At 39.1% G+C, this 24,113-nt stretch overlaps 1 protein-coding gene across 12 annotated transcripts in view; it reads left to right on the plus strand.

Moving 5' to 3' along the window:
* The window catches only part of ppfibp1b (PPFIA binding protein 1b), a 177,576-nt gene that overhangs the window by 22,407 nt on the left and 131,056 nt on the right, over positions 1-24,113 (plus strand). The window contains exon 1 of one of the 12 annotated variants that reach the window (XM_043709808.1): positions 12,733-12,844. The exons of the other annotated variants lie outside the window; for them this stretch is intronic. The gene's annotated coding sequence lies outside the window, so the exon portion shown is untranslated. Of the gene's footprint in view, positions 1-12,732; positions 12,845-24,113 lie in introns of those variants that run through there. 12 annotated transcript variants of the gene reach the window in all.

The following is a 24,113-nucleotide window of genomic DNA, read 5'->3' on the forward strand; positions in this document are numbered from 1 at the left end:
GTGTCATCTGCAAACTAACTTATCATCTCTCCCATATGCTCATTTATAAATATCAGAAACCATGAGGGATCCAGCATTGATCCTGTGCAGTGGCTTTGCCACCAGGTTCCAGTCACATTAGCAGTCTCTACCGTCACTTTCTATCTCCTTTTACTAAGCCAATATTGGATTTATCTTGCCAAGTTACGGTGAAACTTAAGGGTTTTATCAGTTTCCCATGTGGGACTTTGAGGCCTTGCTGAACTCCTTATAAAGTTCATCAACTGTCTTACCCTCGTGTTAGATCTCGCAGTGGGAGAGCACTTTGGTGACAGTGATCACAACTGCCTCACATTTAGCACAGCAGTTACCGAGGGAAGATATTTAATTGGAGAATAGGAAATTGTGACGCTATCAGTCAGGAGTTGGAAAGTACAGACTGGGAGCAATTGTTCCACAGGGCACAGCAAACATGTGGAGACTATTTAAGGAGCAGTTGTTGCGAGTGATGTGCAAATTTGTTCCTCTGAGACAGGTAAGGGGTAAGATTAAGGAACCTTGGATGACAAGAACAGAGGATCTTCTTGTCCAAAGGAAGAAGGCAGCTTACGTAAGGTCGAGGAAGCAAGGATCTAGCACAGCTTTAGAGGATTACAGGCTTGCTAGAAAGGAGCTCAGAAATGGACTGAGGAGAGCCAGCAGGCGGCATGAAAAATGCTTGGCAAGAAGGATTCGGGAGAACTCGAAGGCATTTTACTCATACGTGAGGAATAAGAGAATGATCAGGGAGAAGGTAGGGCGATCAGAGATAGCGGAGGGAACTAGTGAGTGGAGTCTGAGCAGATGGGGGTAGACTTAAGTGAGTTTTTTGCTTCGGTTTTCACCAAGGAAAGGGAACTTGTTGTAAATGAAAACTTTGAGGAGCTGGGATACAGTGTTGATCAGATCAAGGTTGATGAAGTTGATGTGCTGGAAATTTTGGAAAACGTTAAGATTGATGAGTCCCCAGGGAAGCGAGAAAGGAGGTCGCTCCGGGAAGTGAGAAAGAAGGTTGCTAAGCCGCTGGCGAGGATATTTGCCTCCTCACTCTCCACGAGAGTTGTACCAGAGGATTGGAAGGAGGCGAATGTTCCATTTTTCAAGAAGGGTAATAGGGAAATCCCTGGCGTTTACAGACCAGTTAGTCTTGCGTCTGTGGTCAGCAGAGTTTTGGAAAGAATTCTGAGGGATAGGATTTATGACTATTTGACAAAGCATAGTGTGATTAAAGGCAGTCAGTATGGCTTTGTGAGGGGCAGGTCATGCCTCAAATCTTATTGAGTTCTTTGAGGGGGTGTCAAGACAGGTCGACGAAGTTCGAACAGTAGATGTGGGGTGTATGTGGACTTCAGCAAGGCATTGGATAAAATTCCTCATGGTAGGCTCATTCATAAAGTGAGGAAATATGGGATACAGGGAGGTTTGGCTATCTGGATTCAGAATTGGCTAGCTGACAGAAGGCAGAGAGTGGTTGTAGATGGACAATATTCTGCCTGGAGATCAGTGTTAAGTGGGGTCCTGCAGGGCTGTGTTCTTGGGCCTCTGCTCTTTGTAGTTTTTATAAATGATTTGGATGAGGAGGTTGAGGGATGGGTTAGTAAATTTGCCGATGACGCAAAGGTTGGAGGTGTCATCGATAGTATAGAGGGCTGCTGCAGCGTGACATAGTCAGGATGCGGAGCTGGGCTGAGAAATGGCAGATGGAGTTCAAACTGGATAAATGCAAAGTGATGCATTTTGGAAGGTCAAACTCGAATGCTGAATATAGGATTAAAGACAGGATTCTTGACAGTGTGGAGGAACAGAGGGATCTGGGTGTGCAAGTACATAGATCCCTCAAAGTCGCCACCTAAGTGGAAAGGGTTGTTAAGAAAGCATGTGGTGTTTTGGCTTTCTTTAACAGGGGGATAAAGTTTAAGAGCTGCGAGGTTTTGCTACAGCTCTACAAATCCCTGGTAAGACCACACTTGGAATATTGTGTCCAGTTCTGGTTGCCCTACTATAGGAAAGACACAGAGGCTTTGGAGAGAGTGCAAAGAAGGTTTGCCTGACTGCTGCCTGGACTGGAGGGCTTGCTTTATGAAGAAAGGTTGAATAAGCTTGGGCTTTTCTCTCTGGAGAGGAGGAAGAGAGGAGACCTGATCGAGGTATACAAGATAATGAGTGGAATAGATAGAGTCAATAGCCAGAGACTTTTTCCCAGGGCAGGATTGACTGGTACAAGGAGTCATAGTTTGAAGATACTAGGAGGAACGTATAAAGGAGACATCAGAGGTAGGTTCTTTATGCACAGTTGTGAATGCATGGAATGCATTGCCAGCTGTGGTAGTGGAAGCAGTGTCATTGGGGACATTTAAGTGACTGGACATGCACATAGATTGCATTAAGTCGCGGGGTGCGTCCGTTAAGTTATTATATTTTACATTTAGGATTAAACGTCAGCACAACATCATGGGCCAAAGGGCCTTTTCTGTGCTGTACTTTTCTATGTTCTATGTTCATCCGAACACCTAGTCATCTCCTTTCAAAGTTCCACCACTTCACCAAAATACCTCCACTGTTTCTAATCTGTTTTACCACTTTATGAAGTAACTTGTTTTGACAGTGATTTGCCTTGGATTTGCCATTGTTGAAGCTCATTTGCCATTGTTTTGTCCATTCGCCCATTTAATCTACTAAATATGTTAGTAATTTTATGCGTCTATCTATACTTTGTCTCAGCCACTTTAGTCAAGTTTCCCTATCTTGTTGACATTGTTAATGTGTATAATGAACAGTTGAAACTCCATCATAGATTCTTGCAGTGCATGCTAGTCAGATTCTATTATCTCTTAGTGACCCTGTCACTAAACCAATTTCCTAACTGGGTCAGTATTTTCTTTTAACTCCATAAGCTTCAGTGTTGACCAACTGTTTCTTATGAGAAATTTATGCCTTATAGGAATGTATGTACTCCAAAAACACATTTTGTTAGGTTAGTCAGGCAGGAAAAAAATTCTTTCAGTGGATCAGTTATCCTTAACAGTGGATTCTAATAGTCTAGCATCAGTTGCCAAGCAATCTGGTCATAATCCCCTAGCTTCCTCTATAGTGAGATGATGTGCAATCTGAAGATTTGAGTCAGGAGAACTTTGGAAAATTATCGTTATATAAGCTGCAACCCTCCATCCTTTAAACCAAGGAATGAAAACGTCTGATCTTGGGTTTATCACTTTTACTGTCTTTATTTTTGTTGCTGTTACATTTCTTCTGTTCATATTGGTGTGTCTCTGTCACCGATTCATTGTAAGTTTCCTTGGGATGTCTAGTATGAATTCTTCCTCAACTGTAATTACTGATGAGTTATTCAATGTCCCCATTTTGTTTTGCTTTGTTGAGCATATCAGTGTTATCATTCGTGAAAGAATCCACAATGGTCTTGAGCACCCTGATAAATTTGTAAAATAAAATGTTAATTTTATATCTCTTGCGAGTTTCTTTCCATACCCCCATTTTGTAACTCTCTCCTTTTGTCAATGATTACTCTCACTTTATTATATTTCTCCAAAGACTCGTCCTATTTTTATATTTTTATACATTTTATTTTCTGTTTTATCTTGCCTCTTATGGTTTTTGGCAAGATGACCTCTTGCCCATAATGGGTACAAGCTGGTTCTGTATATTTTTAAACACTTTTTACTCTACACTGTAGATTTAACTGTCTACAAATTCACTCAATTTGCTGTGGAAAATCTTGTCTCATCCCATTCCGGTTATTTTTACCTAGATCAAGAATCTTAGCTGTTTTACACTTTTTCAAACAACGTTGAATTGGAGTATATTATGGGGGTCAGATAAGTTTTTAAATTTACAAAAACAAAGTAATGTAGGTGCTAGAAATCTGAAATAAAAGCAGAAATACTTGACTAATCTGCTATCTAAGGATAGAAAGACAAAGCTAATGTTCAGGACAGTACTGATTCATCAGAACTGGGAAAAGTAAAACAATAACATGTTTAAGAAAGTGAAGTGGGGTGGAGAGTGGGGAGTGTACATTAAGTGCCAAGACTGATGAGATGAATAAAGTCAAGATGAGTCTGAAGGATGTATGAATGGCAGAATTATGCTGCCTCAAATGCAGAGCAACAGAAATGAGTGTTTTGTTTTTGTTTTTGCTTGGAAAAGGTAGCACTGTACAATTGCTAGGGAGAGGAAGCAAAACTATCTTAAAGAAAAGCAAAAACTATGGATGCTGGACATCTGAAATAAAAATAGCCCTTGAGAAACTCCGGTTTGGCAGCACTGTGGGGAGAGAAAGAAACATGACTTCTTCAGAACGATAATGTCATAATAAAGATACATTCCTCGTCTGACTAATTTGCATTCTTTTTAAAGTAAGGGAGAAGGCAATGCAATTGATGTATATATGGACTTTCCAAAGACAATTGTTAGTGCCACACATTAGACCTGTTGGCACAATTTAAAGCCCATGAAATTAAATAAACAGTGACCAGGGGACAGGAAACAGTAGTACAGTTGTATTTTTGGACTGGTTGAAAATATCCCCTGGTGTCCTGCTACAATTAGAGTGCAGTTTGTTTTGTATAATAACCTGCACTTTATATAGTGCACATTTCCGAAACTTGCAGATGAGGCAAAATATGGAAATATGATAAACAGTAAGGAGGATGGAACAGGGAAGGGTTTGGAGAAATGGGCAAACACTTGGCAAATGAATTTGAAGAGCAGGATGAAATGAAGCATTTTAATTGAATCGATTGAGCAGACATTTCAGAGATTGCCTTGCAGTGAACCACATTGTGTTTTGTCGTTGTTATCAAATATCAAATTCATCCATGTAAACAAATATGCAATCACTTATGAAAATACGTGGAAGATTATTCTTTCCTCCAATCACTCTTGGGTATGGATGCTTTAGGGAACACATTTTACTTTGAAGTTTAATTGAGAATGTATGATTGAGAAAAGTATCACTTTTGGAAGAAACTGTTAAATGAATAAGATCTTTGGAAAATGTGGTTTGTTAACCAATAGATGTAAAATATCCCCAAGCAGGAAGAGCATGGATTTCTCTGCACAATCTTTCAAATTAATACACTACCACCAAAAAAATTGGTCATTTCTCCCATTTGCAGTTTGAGATATGTGCAAAATGATGTTGCATTTACCAATGTAATTCATTCACATAGAACGAATTGCTCTTGGGTGGTTTATAGTATTGAGTACAGGTGTTTTACATGTATTAACATAAATTTTCACACACATTAAAAATTTTTAAAAACAGACAAATACTTTTGAAGGCAATAAAAAGCTGGTGGTGTTAGTAATTATTTTGCTGCAGAGAATGCATTCGATGGATCTGTATGTTGTAAAGCACAGCTAGTCTGGTGTACATCTACCTATTGCTTTACTGCTGTTGCCTTGTCAAAACCAGATTAGTGTGTCACCTACAAACAGTTTGAAATATCATTGCCAAGTAAGACCATGACAATGCCTAATTGGTCTTGTGAAATCATCATTGAATTACGTAGTAGTCTGGGCATGTTTCATTTAGAGAACTGAGCTTCTATCTTTTCAATTTGTATGTTTTTGCCTGATCGAAGGGAAATATTGTAGTTACTAAATATACTCTCCACATTGCCCTCACGTTTTCTTTATCACTCACTACAAGGATTTTATTTGTTAAACATTGGTGAATTGGTGTCATTGGCAGCCTTAGCATCAATCAAACTTTAGATTGGTGTTGACTGGGTAGAACACTGTTTGGCCAGCATACCTATAGTTTCTGCTCTTGTTTTGATTTTTGGCATTTTTCAGAATTGAGTATTTTTGTGTAATTTTGAAGCATTAGGTTGCTTTGAAATCCTGCATTTCCCATCTGCAGTTAATCTACAAATTGAGTATTGAGTACAAAGTGAAGATGAAAGTCTGACCGTTTCTAACTGTGCCAAAGGCATGGTCTTTGTTGAAAAGTTGTCTTTGCAGAGCTGTTCTTGAAGTTGTGTGGTTGAGGAAATACGTTGTTGGTCTGAGCTTGCTTTTCAGTCTGAATTGCTGTGCCCCTTATTAAACCAAAGACTGAGTATTTCAGTCTAAGGCTCTGCTTTTCTATCTTGATAAGTGGGTCTTCTAATTTACTTGCCAAACTGTATATTGTCATTGTTAGGCAAAATAATATATCTGTTATGATGCTGTGATAATTGAAAGCTGACATGTGCCTCATGTTAGGATGCTGTCTTTTAAAATCAAACACTTTGTTTTACATATTTAGTTGTATGAGACACATAATTCAATTCGGGCAGAGAATGCCTTGAGATTGAAATATCCAAATTGCAGCTGGCAGTTTTAGTTGTCCAGAGATTTTTTTATATCATTACCTTTTTAATTATGATGGTTGATTATTATTTTGCTAAAATGGTGGCCCTGGGTGCCAGTTCTGTCATATATTTATAACATTACATAAAGAAGAGTTTACTTACTGAGTTTGGAAATTTTGTACCTTGTGACATGAGTGCTTTGTGTGTCTCTGGATATGTTTTCTCCCCCACTTCAGTTCTAATAATATTTGAACATCTTGCAGTCTTCTCTGTTTGTTAATGGGGCTAGGTTATAACTATAAAAGCAAAACTGAGTCACTTTACATTAGTTGTGGTGGTGAAATTAAATTTTTCAATTTTTAGAGAGAATAAAGAAAATTTAATAGATCAGAATGTTTCAAATTACTATTTGGAAGATTCTAAATAACAGCTTGACCCTATTGAAAATAACATACCGTGGACAAGTTATTTTACTCTTTGTTCACTGGTACTGTGTAAATAGTATTTAGTATTTATTTTCCACTTCTACCAGTTCTAACTAGTGAAATGTTCTTCTGTAGTAGTGCATGAATATCTGTTGGTCTGGACTGTTCTGATAAAGATGCAGCGATATAACTGTACCTTAATTGCCCAGCTATTCTAATCTTTTACTTTGTCATAGAGAAACACCAACTGTTTTTTAGCATCATCTGACACCACTCCACTACTTGCAGAGCAAAGTCAAGAGGTGAATAGCCCACTAATGTTCCCATTAATCTTAGGATCACCATGCATCAGCAATTTTTGTAAGCTGGAGTTCATAAAGGAGTCATTTTTAAAACCCTTGTATGTTTGAGCACAACCCTACAATTGGGTGTAGTGCATATTAATTTTTTAAATAGATGTCTAAATTAAATGGTTAAATTTGACCTTCTCTTGCAAAGTAGCCAAAATGAATCTAAATTTAGTCTTTCAGACTTGATCTCCTTGTAAATAGATGGTTAGAACTTATACATAGAAATTACTCTAATTCCCTGTTGTAGGTCATAAATAAATGACATATAATGTGGATGTTGTCATCGTGCGTATTCCACTGGATTTTTAAAGCAGTTCTATGAAGGCTGTATTAACATGTAATCCCTGAATTTAACTTGTGTCAAGGTCATAAATATGGTTGAGCTGTTACTGGGAGAAAATTAATTCATGCAATGGAAACAATCAATTCTAAGCTTTGTCCAAGCTTATTTTTAGAGAATGTAAAGGAGTAAATCACTATGTTCTAGAAAGGTCTTAATTTTAGTATTTTTGAGAAATAGACTTGAATAAAGTGGAAAAATTAGTGATATAACTGCGTAACTGTGAAAGCTGTAATAATGCTGCTGTTTTGAGGAACTACACATTATCTTTTGGATTTAAAAGAATGCCTGGTGAGCATGAGTGTGAAAAGTTAATAGAAGATTAGAGTGGTGCTAGAAAAGCACAGCAGGTCAGGCAGCATCCGAGGAGCAGGAAATCAAAGTTTCGGGCAGGAACCCTTCATCAGGTTCCTGCCCGAAACGACAATTTTCCTGCTACTCGGATGCTGCCTGACCTGCTGTACCTTTCCAGCACCACTCTAATCTTGACTCTGATCTCCAGCATCTGCAATCCTCACTTTCGTCAAGGTTAATGCAAGTCTAACAATCTAGTAGAGACTGTTGAACTAAATGAGACTATTAAAATCAACAAATTAACTTTTAGAGTGGTACCTCCTGTATGTTTTTAATTTCATGAAGTTATACATAGGATTTTACAACAGTGGCCACTTGGCTTATTGTGCCTTTGGAAGAGCCATTGAATTAATCTCATACTGTACTTTCTTACAAAACAAAAATAACATTGAAATGATCAGCAAGTCTGTCTAAAGAAAGAGAAACAATTAATATTTCAGAATTATAGAATGACTCATTTCAAATTTCCAGCATCTGCTGTGGTTTGCCCCATTCTTTCCCATTTACCTGCAAACCTTTTCTCTCCAAATGTACGTTCAATTCCCGTTTAAACCTTAAGTGAATCATCATCCACCACCCTTGCTGGCAACACATTCCAGATCACCATAACTCTGTTTAAAATGGTTTCATTAACACTTTGGGGTGTTTTTTGAATTTTCATCTTAAATCTTAGTCCTTTGGTTACTAATTCTCTTGCCACTAGAAACCGTTGTTTCTTATTTGCACTGGATCTTATTTGATTTGATATATCTCTCATCAAATTTTAATCTTGATCTTCTCTGCTGGAAGGAGAGTGACCATAACATTTGCAATATTTATGTAACTGAAGTCTCTCATCTCTTGTATCCAAGTAAATCTCCTCTGCATAGTCTTTAAGATCTTGCAGATTCTCCTAATGTGTAATGCCTGGAATTGGACACAATACTCTATCTGGGGTTTAGTCAACACTTTGTCAAAATAGCTGGAGTTTAGTCAACTTTTCATCAAAGTTTAGCGTAGTCAGGTAATGGTATAAGAACAGTAAAATGTAATCTGAAAGTATTGACATTCGAGTATGCTAACAATGTAATCCTAAAGTTTTGGAATGACTCTTAACTGTAAAATGGCCTAAGGTATTAACATTCTCATTTGGTCTGCTGCTTTGGATCCAGAATGGAGAGGGTGCCAGTATGACTAGTGCTCTCAGTGCTTTCTAGTTTTGTGTGAAATACGATTGAGCAATCTTACCTTCCATTTGGTCATAGAATCATGGAGATGTACAGCATGGAAAAAGACCCTTCGGTCCAACTCGTTCATGCCGACTAGATATCCCAACCCAATCTAGTCCCACCTGCTAGCACCTGGTCCATATCCCTCCAAACCCTTCCCATTCATATACCCATCAAGATGCCTTTTAAATGTTGCAATTGTACCAGCCTCCACCACTTCCTCTGGCAGCTCCTGCCATACACGCACCATCCTCCGAGTGAAAAACTTGCCCTTTAGGTCCCTTTTATATCTTTCCCCTCTCACCCTAAACCCATGCCCTCTAGTTCTGGACTCCCCGACCTCCGGGAAAAGACTCCGTGCCCCTTATTATTTTGTAAACCTCTATCAGGCCACCCCTCAGCTTCCGATGCTCTAGGGAAAACAGCCCTAGCCTATTCAACCTCCTTGTAGCTCAAATCCTCCAACCCTGGCAAAATCCTTGTAAATCTTTTCTGAACCCCTTCAAGTTTCACAACATCTTTCCGATAGGAAGGAGACTGGAATTGCACGCAGTAGTCCAACAGTGGCCTAACCAACATCCTGTACAGCCACAACATGACCTCCCAACTCCTGTACTCCATACTCTGGCCACTAAAGGAAAGCATACCAATCGCTGCCTTCACTATCCTATCTACCTGCGACTCCACTTTCGGGGATCTATGAACCTGCACTCCAAGGTCTCTTTGTTCAGCAACACTCCCTAGGACCTTACCATTAAGTGTAGAAGTCCTGCTAATACTTGCTTTCCCAAAATGCAGCACCTTGCATTTATCTGAATTAAACTCCATCTGCAACTTCTCAGCCCATTGGCCCATCTGGTCCAGATCCTTTTGTAATCTGAGGTAACCTCTTCGCTGTCCACTACACCTCCAATTTTGGTGTCGTCTGCAAACTTATTAACTGTACCCCTTATGCTCGCATCCAAATCATTTATGTAAATGACAAAAAGTAGAGGGCCCAGCACCGATCCTTGTGGCACTCTACTGGTCACAGGCCTCCAGTCTGAAAAACATACCCTCCAACACCACGCTCTGTCTTCTAACTTTGAGCCAGTTCTGTATCCAAATGGCTAGTTCTCCCTGTATTCCATGAGATCTAACCTTGCTAATCAGTATCCCATTGGGAACCTTGTCGAACGCCTTACTGAAGTCCATATAGGTCACATCTACTGCTCTGCCCTCATCAATCCTCTTTGTTACTTCTTCAAAAAACTCAGTCAAGTTTGTGAGACATGATTTCCCACGCACAAAGCCATGTTGCCTATCCCGAATCAGTCCTTGCCTTTCCAAATGCGTGTACATCCTGTCTCTCAGGACTCCCTTCAACAACTTGCCCACCACCGAGGTCAGGCTCACCGGTCTATAATTCCCTGGCTTAGTATTATTGTTGGACTATTAATTGACACTCTAGTAGTCTGCGAACCCAGATTCGAATCCTGCCGTGTCAAATAGTAGAATTTGAATTCCATAACTAACCTGGAATTAAAAGTCTAAAAGTCACCATGGACTTATTGTCAATTGTTGTGTTTAAAAAAAAACCCATCTGATTCACTAGATGACCTTCACATGATCTGACCTACATGAGACTTTCAACCATAGAAGGGTGGTTGACTTTTAAACTGCCTTCTGGTCAATTAGCAAAGGGCAATAAAATAGTGGGCTAGCCACCGATTTCCAGTTCCCATGAATGATTAAAGGTAAACATGAAAATGCTTGATGCTGTAGCCAGATTCTGAAATGAGCAAGCCTTCCTTTTCCTGGCACAACTGTCTTCCACCTTAATGAGTACAATAAGTTACAATTTTGAGGGAAAATGGGTGATTGGGTTCAGGCTGCTCCGTTAGTGTTTGATTCGGAGATGCTGGTGTTGGACAACTACCTGATGAAGAAGCAGCGCTTCAAAAGCTAGTACCTCTAAATAAACCTGTTGGATTACAACCTAGTGTTGTGATTTTCAGTTAGTGTTTGCAGATGTGCTGTGTTGGTATTTCTATGATGCTCTTGATTATTTGAGGAGCTGCAATATAGTAATAACTGAAATTCAGCGAAGTATTCTTGCAGCCATCAGTTGAAAAAGTCAGGGGTTTTAAATAGTCAAACTGCATTGTTAATTTATAAGCCTTGACACACACCTGTGTTATGAATGTGTCGTTTCAGTATTGTATCATGTGTTAAGTTGTGAAGTTTGTGTTGGGATGGATGAATAGACTTTCAAATGAATGTAAAAACTAACAAACATTTTAACTTGTTAACCCTCGGGCTGAAACAAACCAGATTCTGAACAGAATTTAATTAAATGTTTTCTGTTCATTAAGATTAAATGTTTGAAGCGTTCTACTAAAAAAATTAGATGCCTTTTAAAAATAATGTTGTCTCTTTACGTCCCAACTGTATCTAATTTACAGAACAGTAATTCCACTAATTAGAGTAGGCGGACAGAGGTTATAAAGAGTAGTAATTTGTTTTAACTGATTTGTAGTGAGAAAAGCTGGATTAGTTCAGTAGTACCATACTTTTGCTTTTGTGGTGCAAAATGCAATTGTTTATTAATCAACAATGCTGTTCAGTTAATGGGACACTTAACCGTTCGTTGATGCTGTGTCATGTACTGTAGTTTAAATTGCTTGGAGTTTTACAAGAATGCCAGCTGCTTTTCTCTCTTGTGACTCAGTTCTGGCTTTGGATAGGGTAGGAGTGCAATTAGGTTACTCTTGTCTTCAAGGCCATTTAATTATTTCCATTTTAGCTGGAGGGCATTATGCAAAACAGTTTCTGAATTGTTTATCAACAAGTATAAGGAGCTTTTCTTGCAAACTTGAATGTTTCAGGAAATCTAACAGCAAAAATTTTTCCCTCCTAAATAAAGAAAAGAGAAATCTATTCCAGTAAATTTACCATGATAAGACAGTCGAATGTAAATCCATGGAAGCAAACTAGAAAATCTAGAAGCATGATTGGGACTGGTGGCCATAAAATGGATCTAAATTGTAATTTGTAGTTGAGATTTTTAAAAATGTGGGATTTGGGCATTGCTGGCTGTCCAGTATTTTTATTGGCTGTCCCTAGTTTCTTTTGAGAAGGTGGTGGTGAGCTGCCACCTTGAGTCTGCAGTTTACATACTGTGTAAGTTGACCCACAATGCTGTTAGGGAATTCCAGGATTTTGATCCAGGGTCCTATGACGATGCCAGATGGTCCATCCAGTTTCATTTCTTTGTGACTTTGTAGTATTTGATGCAATTGAGTGGCTTGCTGGGCCATTTCAAAGCGCAGTTGAGAGTCAACCATTGCTGTGGGTCTGGAGTCACATGTAGCCCAGACCAAGTGTGGATGGTAGATTTCCTTCCCTTAAGGACATTAGTGAACTGAATAGGTTTTTCTGACAGTCAACAATGATTTTGTGGTCGTCAGTAGATTCTTAACATTTTTATTGAATTCAAATTCTACCAACTGTCTTGGTGGTATTTGAACTTGTACCCCAGCATATTATCTGAATTTCTGAATTAATAATCCAGTCATATTACTACGAGGCCATCACCTCCCCATGGTTTACTTCATGTGGAATTTTTAATGATGTGGGAAGGGCTTTGGGTATATTTTTTTAACTATGTGAGTAACATTTTTGTGGTATTGGTTCATTGCTCTTTTGTTTTTCAGCCAGACAGACAAGTGGATAATGATATCTGTTTCACAGAGACAAGGTCTGACCTATTCATGAATAAATAGAAATCTGGCTATTCCAGCTCATCACATTTGATTCTGGCGTATCTTCAGAAACCTGGATAGGACGTATGGTTAGTAAGTTTGCAAATGATACCAAAATTGGAGGTGTAGTGAGCAGTGAAGAAGGTTCCCTCAGAGTACAATAGGATCTTGATCAGATGGCCCAATTGGTTGAGTGGCAGATTGCGTTTAATTTACATAAATGTGAAGTGCTGCACATTTGAAAGGCAAATCAGGCAGGATTTATACACCTAATGGTTAGGTCCTGGGGAGTGTTGCTGAACAAAGAGACTTTGGAGTGCAGGCTCATAGTTCCTTGAAAGTAGAGACACAGGTAGATGGGATAGTGAAGGTGGCACTTGGTATTCTCTCCTTTAGTGGTCAGTGCATTGAGTATCTGAGTTGGGCAGTCATGTTGTGGCTGTACAGGATATTGGTTAGGCCACTTTTGGAACACTTTGTGCAATTCTGGTCTCCCAGCTATAGGAAGGATGTTGTGAAACTTGAAAGCATTCAGAAAAGATTTACAAGGATTTTGGCAGGGTTGGAGAGCTTGAGCTATAGTGAGAGGCTGAATAGGCTGGGGTTATTTTCCCTGGAGTGTGGGAGGCTAAAGGGTGACCTGATAAAGGTTTATAAAATCATGAGAGGCATGAATAGGGTAAATAGACAAGGTCTTTTCTCCGGATGGGAGACCATAACTAGTGCGCATAGATTCAGGGTGAGAGGGCAAAGATATAAAAGGCACTTAAGGGGCACCTTTTTCGTGCAGATGGTAGTGTGTGAATGGCATGAACTGCCAGAGTAACTGATGGAGACTGGTACAATTACAACATTTAAAAGGCATCTGGATGGGTATATAAATAGGAAGGGTTCAGAGGAATATGGGTCAAATGCTGGCACATGGGGCTAGGTTTCTGTTGGATATGTGGTCAGCACGGACGATTTGGACTAAAGGGTCTATTTTATGCTGTACATCTCTCTGACTCTACGACTCTGATCTTTTAGTTGACCTGCTTTTGCCTGTGCACAATATTTTAGGATCTGTTAAATTTGAGTTGGTTCTGTAGCAGAAACAATTGAATGTTAAGGAATAAATTAATTGTTGATTTCTGTGTATTGAAGGTAGATGATTTGCTCTGAATTGTGAATGAGAGCTTCTTGTCAGTCAGAATTTTGAAAGAACTTTGGAATGGTGTTTTTTTTTAAGATTTAGTCTCCGTAATTCTTCCGAGCCATAGGACTGCTCTCTTTGATCTCTGCCTATAAACTATGTTGGTGTACCCCCTCTCACTACGCCTGATGAAGAAGTATTGCTACGGAAGCTTGTGATTTCACACAAACCTGTTGGACTATAACCTGGTGTCATGTGATCAGAGTTTTTGAGAATTTTGACTTTGTCCAACCCAGACAACACCGGCACCTCCTGATTCTTATCAAAGAGGTCACCAAGCCTCAGGCAAAGGGAGACATTAAGAAGGCAAGTCCTTCGTAGTAACGTCAGCCAGTGTGGGAATTGAACCCTTGTCAACTGAACTAATTTCTGAAAACAATTGTTATGTCCCTTGTTACAGTCTGAAACTCCATCTTTTGCTTTTTAGCTTGACATTGCAAGTAGGGAAAATGACTGCAACCATTATAAAAGATTCATTCACAGAGTACTGAGAAATCTGTGACAGGATTGGACTGTCCACACGGATTTATAAAAGGGAAATCATATTTGACAAATGCATTGGAATTTTTTAAGGATGTAACTAGTATAGTTGACAAGTAAGAAGCTGGTGATGGATGTGGTTTACTTATAAAACATAGAACAGTACAGCACAGAACAGGCCCTTCAGCTCACGATATTGTGCCGACCATTGGTCCTCATGTAAGGTAAATGTAATGTACGAACCCTCAAATTTCTGTGACCGTATGCATGTCCAGCAATCTCTTAAATATCCCCAATGACCTTGTTTCCACAACTGCTGCTGGCAACGCATTCCATGCTCTCCACTCTGTGTAAAGAATCCGGCTCTAACATCCCTTCTATACTTTCCGCCAAACAGCTTAAAGCTATGACCCCTCGTGTTACTTGGACTTTCCAAATGCGTTTAATAAGATTTCATGTAAAAGGCCTGCATATAAAATAATAGTACCTATAAGTGGGAGTAGTGTGATGACATGGATAGAGAACTGGCTGGTAGACAGGGAGCAAAGGATAGGAATAAATGGGTGGATACTGCAGGGTTCTGAGCTTGGAGCCAAGTTATTCAAAATATGTATTCATGATTTGAATGAAAAAACTAAATGGAATATCTACAAGTTTGCAGACTACACAAACCTAGGGTGGGAATGTAAATTGAGAGGAGAATACAGAGGTGCTTCCCTGTGATTTGGGCAAGTTGACAGAGTTGGCAGATGTGGTATAATGTGATGAATGTGAGATTATCCACTTTGGTAGCAAAAACAAAAAGGCATTATTATTTGCATGGTGATAGATTGGAAAAGGGAGGTTCAGCAAGACTTGGGTGTCCTTGTAAACCAGTTGCTGAAAGTAAGAATTCAGATGCAGCAGGTGAAGATGACAAATGGTATATTGTCTTTTATAACGAATACATTTGAGTACAGGAGCAGGGATAGCTTCCTGCAGTTGTTTAGGACCTTGCTGAGATTATACCTGGAGTGTTGTGTGCAGTTTTGGTCTCCTTACCTGAGTTAGGATGTTTTGGTTATGGAGGGAGTGCAACAAAGATTTACCAGTCTAACTCCTGGGATGACAGGACTGATGTGTGAAGAGTGACAGAATCAGTTAGGACTGTATTAACTGGAATTTAGAAGAATGAGAGGACATTTAGAAACATATTGGATTCTGACTAAATTAGAATAAATGCAGGAAGGATGTTCCCAATGACTGTGATGTCCAGAACCAGGAGGCACAGTCTAAGAATATGGCATACACCATTTAGATTAGGAGAGTTTTTTAAAATTCACTCGTGGGATATGGGCATTAGTGATGGTCAAACAATTATTGCCTTCTTGTAGTTGCTCTTGAGAAGGTGCAGTGAGCTGCCACCCTGAACTGCTGCAGTTCATGTGATGTATTTTGATCCACAATGCTGTTAGGGAGGCAGAATTTTGACCCAGTGATGTTGAAAGAACAGTGATATATTTTCAGGTCTGGAGTTTATATGGCAGCTGTTTATATTTGAGTTAGGACAGAATTGAGCTTTTAATCCACCTGTTTGTACACGTTAATGTTCTGCCAGAGCTGTCTCCAACCGTTTTCCATTTAACTCTATCAGCATACACACCCATTCTATTCCCCTTCTTATCCAGCTTCCCTTTAAGTGCATCTGTACTATTTGCTTCAATGGCCCCTGCTGGTAATGCATTCCAAACTTTCATTGACTAAAGAAGTTTCTCTTGAATTCCCCATTGAACTTTATAAATCTAATCGTCCTCAGAATCTTTATTTTGGCCTTCCTAGAAATGAGCCTTGATAGGGTTACTCCATGAATCTTCCTTTTTCTAAGGAAAAGAAGCACAACTTGTTCAGTTTTTCCCTTGATTCAAAGGCAGTTGTTGTATCATCCTTGTGAATTTTCTTTTGCCCTTTTCTGATGCCTTGTTGGACTTTATAATATGGAATCAGAACTGAGTCACAGCTTCCGGATGTAATCTAACCAAATTCGCAATTATTACAGTATTGGAGTAGGCTGTTTGGCCCATCTTGAATATACTGGCTCTCAAAAGGTGCTATTCAGTTAGTGCCACCACCACTGCCAGACTCTGCACGTTTATTCTTACTCAGGTCATCCAATTCCCTCATGATTGCTTTGATTTAACCTGTTTCCCGACTTAGGCGATTGACTGTGTGGAGTTTGCACATTCTCCCCGTGTCTGCGTGGGTTTCCTCCGGGTGCTCCGGTTTCCTCCCACAGTCCAAAAAATGTGCAGGTCAGGTGAATTGGCCATGCTAAATTGCCCGTAGTGTTAGGTAAAAGGGGTAAATGTAGGGTAATGGGTGGGTTGCGCTTCGGCGGGTCGGTGTGGACTTGTTGGGCCGAAGGGCCTGTTTCCACACTGTAAGTAATCTAATCTAATCTAATCTAATCAACCTAGTTTCCACCACACACTCTGGCATTGCATTCCATATGACAATTGCTGTGTAGAAAAAGGTTTTTCTTAAAGTTGTTGCTTTTGTCAGTTACTTGAAATTCTGTACTATATTAATCTCCATTCTCTCACCAATGGACATAATTCTACGTAGGTTTAACATAATTTCCTCATTTAAAAAAAAATCCATTCTTTTGAAATGAAGTCTAATACTTGGTTTGCTTAATTTTTTTAATCTTTATTTCTATTTTGTGATTCATGTCTGTATTCCTGAATCCCTTCACTTTTCTATCCTGGTTAGATTCTGATTTTAAAAGCACCGTGACTTTCTCAATCCTTTTACAAAAAATGCCCTATCTCACTTTTGTCTGCATTGAAATTTGTGTACCAGTTGAGCACTCTTCCTTACAAGCTTCATGACCTTTATTCTGCAATAAGATGTGGTGTCATATGCAAGTTTAAAAGATGTACATCTAATTCCTGAAACTTAACAGTGAACAACAGTAAAATAAAGCAAAGAACTGTGAATGCTGAAAATCTGAAATGAAAGCAGAAATGGCGTGAGAAACTCCAGGACTGTGGAGAGTAGGTGGAGTTAATGTTTTAGGTCCGTTAACAATTCTTCAGAGCCCTGAGTTCTGAAGCTGACTCACTGGACCCAAAAGCTTAGCTCTGCTTTCTCTGCACAGATGCTGTCACACCTCTTGAGTTTCTCCAAAGCTTGTTTTTGTTTGATACATTTCCACCTTCCTTCAGTTCTAAGGAAGATATGTTTGTCAGATCTGGCCATCAAATTTATTATAATATCCTAGATCAGATCACCAAATTATGATCTGGTTAGGAACCAATAACCTTTATTTTTAAAGTAGGCAAAACGTGTGCTCCAGGGACTTTAAGAAAATAAAGCCACAAGATTCCACAGTTTTGAACAAACAAGACGACTGAACCATACAAGTTATGATCTACAATACGTGTAACCCTGTTTCCAATACTTTAGATTTAAAATAGTGTCAACGAAACAGATGCTTCAATCCATCCAGTCCATGCCAATTCCAAACTAAACTAGTCCTACCTGCTTGCTCCTGGCATGTTCTTATCCAAGTGTCTTTTACATGTTGTAACTGTATCCACATCCGCCACTTCCTCAGGAAGTTCATTTCATACACAAACCACACTCTTTGTAAAAACGTTGCACCTCATCTTTTTAAAATCTCTTTCCTCTCACAAAAATGTGCCCCCTAGTCTTGAAATTCCCCCATGTTAGGAAACATGTCTGCCATTAACCCTATCTATACCATTCATGATTTTATAAACCTGTAATGTTACCTCTCAACCTCCTCCACACTCATGAAAAATGTTTCAGCCTATCCAATCTGCCTACTAACTTCTAGACCTTGTTCTTGAGTTAGTTCTAACAGCACAGTGCCATCCAATTGCTCATGATTCTTTTCTAGTAGTACAGCTAATATCCTAACATGCCAGTTCTGTCGCTTCAACTCTGACCTCAATTGTTTTTCTGTGATATTCAAACTGTCCTGAGTAATTTACTGAAAATGTGCCAATAAGTTCCAACATTATTGAGCAGAATTGAATGTTGCCATCCACTTGGAGCTCCCTGTACTACTTAGTTGGTGTTTCCATTTTCCCAGAATACTAAAATTTAAAATAAATAATGCATGCAAGAGGATTAATCACGTTCAACTCAATGTTAACACTGTTTCTTTCCCCAGGTACTGCCTGACCTAATATTTCCATCACTTGGTTTTTTTCTTCTGATTGCTTTCTTGTTGAACATCTGGTTGTTTGTGCAATTAAATCACATTAGCGGTACATTTGTTTTAAAATAAAGTACCGACACTGGTATTAGCAGTGGAACCAACTTAACCGAAAATAAAACTATTCATATTCAAGTATTTGTGATTAATATGGTTTACTATTTTCTGGGATTCAGTTTTACTGGTACAATGTTCCTTAGTGGTTTAGGTTGCATTGTGAATTAGCTTACTGTTACAGAAAGCAGTTGCTACTTGTACAATATAATTCTCAATTAATTGAAGCTTATTAACCAAAGTTTCCAGGCTTGCTGCCGAAGTATGATGCAATACTCAGGAATTAACTTCCTATTAAATTACTCCTACATGTTGAATATGTGTTTGAGGCAAATTTAAAAAGAATGCTTGGTATATTTCATGTGTCAAGAAGATTCCTAATATCCAACTGCAGCGTAAAAATGAAAGATAAACTTATTTGTAAGATAGTCTCCCATCTAAAGCTGTAGTACGATTGGGAATGTCTCAAACTGTAATCGGGTAAGGTACTAAAGTTATTAGTGTTATTTTAAAGTCTTTATTTTGTTTGTAATCATCTAAGGAGCTCTTGCTTAGCAATAACCAGCCCATTCTGCCAAGGTCACTCAGTTCTTGACTTCGTTACAACCTTGGTTTTCCAGGCATGGAAAAAAAGAGCTGAATTCCACAGTTGAAGTGTGTATGAATGCCCTTGACGTCAAATTGCGTTGATCATCAAGATATCTAGCAAACTTAGTCAGTGAGAGTTGGTGGAGGGATTTCTTTGCTGCTTGAAGTCTCACCTGCCACAAGGCATGATGGTTGTGGTTGTTGGAGGTCAGTTGTCTGAGCTCCAGGGCATTGCTAAAAGATTCCACGGGGTAGTCTCCTAGCCCAGTCGCTTTGTGCTGCTTCATTCATGAGTTTCTCACCAAAATAAAGCCAGAGATGGGATGTAGGCTGATGATTACACCATTGTTCACCATCATTCACAGCTCATGCTGAAGTTGAGCAACCTGTGAACAATATCCTGGCTTGGGTTGGCAAATGACTAGTAAATTCAGAGCTCAGGCATATGAGCTAGTGGCCATCTCCAAAAGCAGAGAATGTGATTTTTGCCTTTGACTTGCAAAGATATTGCTTTGCTGAATCCCCTTCAATAACTGTCTTGGTTACCATTGACCAGAAATTGAACTGGACTAACCATTAAAATATTGTGGCTTCAAAAGCAGCTCAGAGTTAGGAATCTTGCAGTGAGTAACTCAACTTTTTGCTACTTAAAGCCTGTCCATCATTTACAAGGCAAAAGTCAGGGATGTGATGAAATTATCCCCATCTCTGGTGATGTGCAATAAAATGCTTGCATAGCCAGTGATACCTACATCAAATGAATTAATTTAAAAAAACTCTAACTACAGGTTGATACCATTCTGGGCAAACCTGTTTGATTGGCACCACAACCTCAAGCATTCACTCCCTCTGCCACTGACGCACAGTAGCAGCAGCATTAATGATGTGCAAGGTACACTGTAGAAATTCAAGGCCTCTCAGACGGCATCTTCCAAATCATGACCACTACCATCCAGAAGGATGAGAGCATCATCTGCATGTTAATGTCCATCCCGATTTGCAGATACCCTGTATACCTCTGTTCCTTCAGTATTACTAGGTCAAAATCCTGGAACTCCTTCCTTCAGTACTGATGTGAAGTTCTTTTTCCTGAGATACTTACATACTTGATGCAACTGCAATGACACCAACTTCTGTGAACCAAATTTTATTAAGCACGGTACAGTACAAACTTTCTGGAGGAACCTTTAACACACCTTGCAGGGCTTATGGGGTCATGGTAAAAGCTTTCTCTGAACAAAAGAAATAGTTTATACAACTTTACACAACAGTTTATACAACTACACTTTATACAAAATCTTTACATCACAATAATACCCACAAGACAACCCCCAGCTATTCCCCCACAGTCGCATGCCATTCAAGACACAATGCAGTGACTACTTCATCCTTAGAAACAATATAATGCAAATCGTTCCTTAATGGTCAAATCTGTTGCAAATTTTTTTTTTGTAACTATAGGGGAATAGTCACCTTCCAACTGTAATGTTCTTATTGATTTCTGAACAAGAGACGAAAATGTAATTAGTAGGAGATGACAATGTAAATGGCTTTTGAATAAGAAATGGCCATGCAAATGGCTTTGAATGCCAAAAGATGGGAATGTGATTTCCTTACAACCTATCTGCAAATCAGGGGCATCCCACCCTTGTCTCGGGGCATCCAATTTCCTAAAGGTCAGCAGAGCATATTAACTCTTTATCTCATTGGGTGACCCTACACCAAATGCACTGCAGCGGTCAAAGAAGGCAACTCTCCACCTCCTCGCGGGTAACTATGCATGGACAATAATTGCTCACCCAGCAACAAAACACACTTCCATTAGTCAATTATAAAATATTGAAGTGCAAAGGAATATGAGCACAAATAAGCCATTCATGTATTCATTAGAGTTTAGAAGGTTATGGAGCGATCTAATAGAAACTTACAAGACAATGTATGGCTTGAAAGGGTGGATGCTGGGAATTTGTTTCCATTAGGTGGGGAGACTAGGACCCGTGGGCGCGACCTTAGAATTAAAGGGTGTCAATTTAGTATGGAAATGAGACATTTCTTCAGCCAGAGAGTGGTGGGCCTGTGGAGTTCATTGCCACGGAGCACAGTGGAGGCTGGGACGTTAAATGTCTTAAAGGCAGAGATTGATAAATTCTTGATCTCGCGAGGAATTAAGGGCTATAGAGAGAATGCGGGTAAGTAGCGTTGAAATGTCCATCAGCCATGGTTGAATGGCGGAAGTGGACTTGATGGGCCGAATGGCCTTCTTTCCACTTCTATGTCTTATGGTCTTATTCAGCCCCTCATGTCAGTGCTGCCATTCAGCTAGATTGTGGTAGATCTACCTCAATATTATTTCTATGCACTTCATATCTTTTGTCATCTTTAATCTCTAGAAATCTGTTACTCCACAAGTTTTTTTGAGTAGTGATTCCAAACAGTCAACAACCTGAGTATCTGCATGTTGATTTTCAGTGACTGATGTACAAATACACCCAGGTCCCTTTTGGAAATCAAACTTCCCATATCCACTAAAATTAGGAGCCTTTCTTCATTTCCTGTCAAAGTGGATAACCACTTCGTGGTCAGTACAACTTAAATGGGCTAGAAATATTTAATTGATCTTTGATCAGATCTCATTGGAATGAGCCAAATTTTCCTTGACTTGATATGTTAACTGTTATCCCTTTCAGTGCCTGTTGTTCTTTATGATGCTGAATTGGAAGGCTGTCTAGAAAACTGTTCTCTGCATTGCTAAAACCATCGCAGTCCTAGATTCAGTTTTGTGATTCTTTCTCATGTTCCAGTGAGGTGAATTTAGTTGTATAAACAGGTTGCAGACTTGTATGCTAAAGCTTAAAAAGCACCAAGTTAATGCATCTTTTTAAAGCACCTTCTCAAAATACAAAAAAAAGCTATTTAATCATTCCTTTCTTTGTAGATGGAAGGTTAAAGAACAGTATTTTGAATGACTAAGCCAACTTTTTTGTATCAACCAGTTGCAATTTATTTTGCACCCAGAATTCCAGATTTAAATGTGCCAACTGCTGTTTGTTGCGGTTCTCATCAAGACTACCACCAGCTGAAGCTCGCTGTGAGATTGGTGTCAAAAGCTGGACCCACTAACATTGATCTTGCATTACAGGTAGTTCTCCTATAACACCGTAGTTGCGTTCCAGTGAAACCTCACTTAATAGAAATAATGGGGCCTTTGGGGAAAAGTGGGGATTGGGGCAGACTATCAAAGAAATCACTTACGTTTACTCAAATATACTCAAAAGTCTAACAAAATATCGCACAGCCTGAATGAAGTTCAAATCATATTTATTAACAAAATAATAAATTTGTACATTAAAAATTAAGAAAGCTGCCCTCTGTACAGTACCTCTCTCAGAAGACTGCTCCCTGTTGGCAGCTAACATTGTGCACATGCAGAATGGCATGTGCAGAACAAATTGCGTGAACCGATCTCTGCAGGAATCGTGCTATTGCCAACGAGGTAAGCCTTTTCCAAAATACTGTTCCCTAAATCTTCAGTGATGTTACAGCTAGATCGTGCTGCCGAAACGCATGTTATCCCAGATCTATCTGTACATAAAAGCAGCTGTAACTGGGCTTTCATAATTACTTAAACCAGGGCTGAAATGAGGCCAAGAGCTGAGTGGCCCTAGCAGAATCGAAACGTAGAGAGCAACCACTTATTGCTCGGCAATTGCTGCTTAAATGATTACAGATGAAATAAACTAAGGTTTTAAAATAGTGCTGATTTTTTTAGATATCAAATTAAAGTTTGAGATATTCCCAATCATACTACAGCTTTAGTTGGAAGACTACCTTATTATCAAGATGATTATTACATTTCACCACTTCTCTTAAACCACTTTGTAGTTATCTATCAATGTTGTTGAGATCTTTGTATATCTGCATATGTGGCTCAATCCTCCATTGCCTATCATTCTTGTCTCCCGACATCCCCATGTCTTTTGTGTCTCTTTCTTCAGCTGTGCTGTCACTTGTAATTATCTCCTTAGTTACAGTTTAAACCTGCCCTTTTGACATGTTCATTTCCTGCGTGACCTGTAATTTTTTTTTGCTGCTGTACAGATTTCCAAGGTTCATACGCAGTCATGGTTTCTGTAACCGATTGGCATGAGTGGAACCTCTGTGCAGCTGCGCAGTTTGGAGGGGCCATTGTAATCATCACTTTTCCCTTTGTAGCTTATCCAAGACTGAATAGATTGTTGTTTTTTTTTCTCTCTCTCAAAATTATGGTTGGTTTCTTAGCCATGTGATACTATCCCAATTTATTGCCACTTAGAATTTGCACCTAGCAGTATAGTGAAAATATTGAGGAAAGCTGTTTCTGCAGTCATAGCCCATGTTCATGTTGTAAAAGGGTCTTGCTGTTGTAATTTAATCTTGCTAAATCCAGCACCCCATCATACTTAAACAATCTTGCCTTTCACAGTTTTTACTACCTTCAGTCAAGAATTTTAAGAACCTTTTAAAAAAAATTTGAAAACTTCAAGCACAAGAAAAAAGTTGGCTTTATTAGAATGAGATTTTATTGTCATGAGTACTCAAGTACCGCCATATAGAAGAGCAGTAAAGTGTGCAATGCCATTGTCTATCTTTAAAATACAAAATCAGAATTTAAAAAAATAAGAGAAACAGAGCCAAAAGAAAAAAATGTCTAGGTCTTAGTCACTATTCAAAAGAACAGGGAAAAAGTCCAAATCTTAATGTCTTATCTCCCTGACTGTAGCCCTGGTCTGGAGTTTAAGTCAGCTGCCTCTTGGGACATGATACACCAATCACCTTTGCTGCT

The sequence above is a fragment of the Chiloscyllium plagiosum genome, chromosome 19 (assembly GCF_004010195.1).
Source record: "Chiloscyllium plagiosum isolate BGI_BamShark_2017 chromosome 19, ASM401019v2, whole genome shotgun sequence".
Classification (NCBI taxonomy): domain Eukaryota; kingdom Metazoa; phylum Chordata; class Chondrichthyes; order Orectolobiformes; family Hemiscylliidae; genus Chiloscyllium; species Chiloscyllium plagiosum.